General features: G+C 33.4%; 1 pseudogene across 1 annotated transcript; it reads right to left on the reverse strand.

Annotated features, from left to right (window-relative positions):
- Window positions 1-1,772: 1,772 nt before the first annotated feature.
- LOC149557803 (putative xyloglucan endotransglucosylase/hydrolase protein 6) lies at window positions 1,773-4,012 on the reverse strand (annotated as a pseudogene). Its single transcript, XR_016364920.1, has 4 exons — window positions 3,781-4,012; window positions 3,396-3,496; window positions 2,422-2,618; window positions 1,773-2,331 (listed from the first exon to the last, which is right to left on the reverse strand). The product of XR_016364920.1 is annotated as a putative xyloglucan endotransglucosylase/hydrolase protein 6 (transcript).
- Window positions 4,013-4,368: the final 356 nt, after the last annotated feature.

Below are 4,368 nucleotides of genomic sequence, written 5' to 3' on the forward strand. Positions count from 1 at the left end.
ATTAGTCTTTTTTATGTTAATAAGGACTAGTAGACAGGGTGGTTACTATTTATAAAAACTTGTTATTTTTAGTAAGTTTATCATACGAGCTCGAAATGTTCTTATTTTTGACATGAAGGTTCATTTTACACTTATAAGCCTACGATAAAAATCTCTTTCCTCTAGCTTAAGTATCAAAGAAGTTATTGTGGATTTTCAGTGAATTTTTTTATAGAAAAATCGTTAGGCTCACCGTTGGAGGCCTCAGAGTGCTTGGATGGGGTCTAAAAACTTAACGGAAGACACTTCTGTTGTTTGGAGCCTGTAGAGTAGAAGCTAGCATTTCTGAAAAGTGGTTATAATAGTCAATCAGAGCAATGGTTTGTAAGTTATGGCCTTTCAAAGTTGGGCTACCTGAAATATCTAAAATAATTGTCAAAGATGTATTTCACTAACTTTATATGTATTGTTAGGGTCTGTCGGCCCTAGATATTAAGTTTGAGCATCTAGAACCTTCCTAGGTGGTATAAAATTTCCTATTTAAGAAATACACGAACATTGTCTAGGACAACTCTAGATGATGGTTCACAGTTTAGTCTTGTAGATTATTGTAATGAAGGTGCCCATGTGGGTTAACATATTGTACTTATGAATTTAATAATTTCGCATTTACGACACAAATAAGAAATCCATATTTTGCTCTCGCATTTGCTATTATTGCTTTGTTTTTGTTATGTGTTTATAGTATTAAGGGGAGCACCCTTCATCACATAGACTTTGATAAACATGAAGTTAGAGTGTTGTTACCAATGCTAAAACCACTTCACTTACATATTTAATGTGCTACAAATTGGTGGGAAGATTGAAAGCTAAGACAGTGCTTTTACTAATTGAGATCTTATTTGCAAGGTTAATATCATCTCTGTGGTCTCAACTATGCTGCAAGCTAAAAACAATTTCTCTCTACCATTATAATTATTGTTCAAAGCCATTCACTTAACATGAAAATCTTCAATGATAGGTAAGTTTTTCACTACCATTAATTGCCAAGCCAATGAGTATTTCATTTGGTACTAGATGTTCAAATACTTAGATATTTGTAATAATTTTGTGGTGCTAATATATATGTCTTTTGGTATGCAATTTTCAAACAATTTAATATTTGTAATAATTTTGTAATCTTTTACAATTACATTATATGAAGTACTAGTTTGTAATTGGAATTAAGCTTGAAAGCTATAGATGTATTTTTTATTTTAACTACATTACAATGATAAAAATTCTTAATAAAAATCATATACCAAAATGCATAATTTAACATCCTTCCTATAGAGGACACATATTTTTACAAAACATTTCAAAAATTTAAACCTTCCAAATTTTGCAGATTTCTATAAAGATGCTTATCTGTTGACAACCATTCTCTTCTCTATAATCTACTCATAAAATTATTTGTTTTTTCTGTTGTTAGAAGTACATACATATTATTAAATATCTAATAAAGAACCCAACTTACACGATTTCAATATTTATAACTTAATTACAGAACAAATCACCACACATTCGATTCACTAGAAGTTCAGTTTACACAATTTATTATATGTGCTCTTTGATATATTAACTTATATTTTATTATCTGCATTAACATTGCACCTCCTTTTTGATACAGCTATTAGTTTTTTTTGTAGTTTTTTTTTTTTTTAAACAGGAAATGTGGATTTTTAAGTTCCTTTCTATATTTTAGATAATGATTGCACCAGTTAAACCATCTACAATCTCATACCCTTAGCAAATTTCTAACAGAAAATTTAGGTTTTCCTTCTTATTGCAATTTAGGATTCCCTCATTATAGCGTAATATGAACAGAGTACATTATCTATTTTTATCATACATATCCTCCATACAAGTGATAATAACCAGAGTCCTTAACTTGTTCTTCCAAGCCATTGTGTGTTGAAGCAATTCATATGCCAGCAAAACACTGGTGGGGGAACTGGGTACCTGGATTTATCAGTACAGTAGTCATATACCATGTGGCACAGCCTCACCCACCTGTAATTCCTTGCTTGTACAGCATTCAGACTCCTGTAGTTCAAACCCTCCCATCAATTGGTGGTGTTAGAGAGACAGCTAATCCCTCCTGGAAATGAACATGCTTCTATATCAAATTCTTTGTAATATGCATTGAATGGTGATTTACTCCAGTCTATCTTCTCTAACCCTCCTCGTGTAGCCCAATTGTCTGCATTCCACAGAGTGGAATATATACCCATTGGCTGAGCCTTTGGATAAAGGATCCCTTTTGCTTCATTTTTTTTATATACCCTAATTGGTATATTGTCTACTGAGAATCTGCACATATGGAAATTAATGTCCTCGTTTCAGCATAATGGCTCAAAAAGTACAAGAAAAAATAATTGGGTTAGTGAAGGCTTTACTTACACTATATGATAATGGTTCCATAGAATAGAGTAGGTGTGAAATTCTGCAGAAGGATCAAACCAGAGGTTTACTCTCTGTTCTCTGTCACCCTTTCCATGGGCGAAAACATTTGTTTGGACAGTATATGGCTGTCCTCATCTGTTCCCCAAAAACTCAAAGTCCACTTCATCCCTCAAGTTTTCTGTGTCCGAATTCATCTGCTCATACAATCATAAGTTACCAAATAGGAAGGGCATACTTAGATCTTAATATAGTTAACCCTGAAGAAAGGTCCAAAGAAACTGAAAAGTTGGGTTAGTTAGAAAGAATGATACAATGAAAGCCCAAAATCCAAGAAAGTAATCAGAAAAGCATTGCTACTTTTGTTAGTATTCATTTGGTACTGAATAGTGAAGCTGATCAAGTGCAAAGGAGTAGAACACAAAGAGATTTGATAGTGGATTTCCATATCCAATATTATACTTCCTATACAAGGATGAGTACTGGCCAACTACAAGTAGTAGAAGAGAATGCCAATTGTATAATGGAGGAGATGGATGAAGGTATGAAGCCTGGCAAACCTTTTATAACTTCAGTGTACAGTGACTTATGAATGATTGAAACAAATCATACACAATGGCATTCGGAAACTACATACAAACACACCAACACTACTAAAATGTTCAGGGGCCAACATTAATATGATCCACTTTAAAAAAACATTAAAAAACAGAGATTAGAAATCATGCCCTAAATAAACATTATCTCATTGATAGAGAAGTAAGGTGAAGTCAAACTCTGTATGTTTCAAACCGGCAATGTTGTTAGCATGAACAACGAAGCATTATTTAGAAAACAAAGAAATCCAAACTAGTTAACATTATCACATTGTAAGAGCGGTAAAGTCTATTAATAGAACTTTGTATCTTTCAACGTGGCAAAGATGTCAGCATGTACATTGAAACAAAGTCATCCAAACGAGTAAAGAATCTGACATAGAAAGCAGTGACTGTTCCAGCAAAATCACCAGGAACAAGTTTGATTTTCATGTTAATTCGACCAAAAAGATACCTTTTCTTTGAAGCAAATACCGAGCCTGGAATAAAACCCAGTTACAAGAATAAGCCTTATTGTGTCTCAACTTCAGATATTTGTAGACAGTGCGTATTTACTTGATTAATATGTTTAATATAGAGTGTGATAACTTTGTATATATTATAAAAATGAGATCACATTCTATATCCTACCATCGAGGTTGTTACAAATATCCAAGTAATTTTCAACAAGACATATAACTTTATAATTAGCCCCCAAAAGCCAAATAACTATTAGGTCAAGCCAAGAGATCTTTCAAAAGTAGCCCATAAAGCATAAATGTACCTGAGATTTGATCCAAACGAAGCTGAATGGCATTGCCATCTAATTCACTGGTCTGCTTGATGTGATCATCTCCCTACGTTATGTGAAAATCCTCCCAAAAGACTGCAGGGGATGCCAAGACAGACATTACTAAAAGCCCATTTAAAACAATAAGCAAAAGGAAACTTTTCTCTGTCTCCATTACAACTTCTCTTACTGCAATGCAAAGTTCAGCAGAAGCAATTATACCCATCCTATGAGGCACCAATTCTCTATTTATATGTGCAATTGAAGCTCCAAATCATCCTAGGTGTCTCTAAAATTATTACCAGAGCCATCAATCTAGATCACCACAGCTACTGTGATGAGATGTTTTGGCTCAACTCTTGCAATTATCATACTCTGTCCTAAAAACCCCTGCCCCACAACTGCCATGGCAAGATTCCTAAATTTTCCTCGGCCGAAATGCAGAGAAAAGCTATGGACAGTACATTCTATTATGTCACTATGTCATTGATTTGTGTATTTTGTTGTATATATGATAAACTATGGGCTAAAACTTTTGTTTCAATTGTGTCATTGAATCAATTTTTTGTATCTTGGAATAAA

This window comes from Cupressus sempervirens, chromosome 5 (assembly GCF_028749045.1).
Source record: "Cupressus sempervirens isolate cs-2001-9-10 chromosome 5, ASM2874904v1, whole genome shotgun sequence".
In the NCBI taxonomy this organism is placed as follows: Eukaryota; Viridiplantae; Streptophyta; class Pinopsida; order Cupressales; family Cupressaceae; genus Cupressus; species Cupressus sempervirens.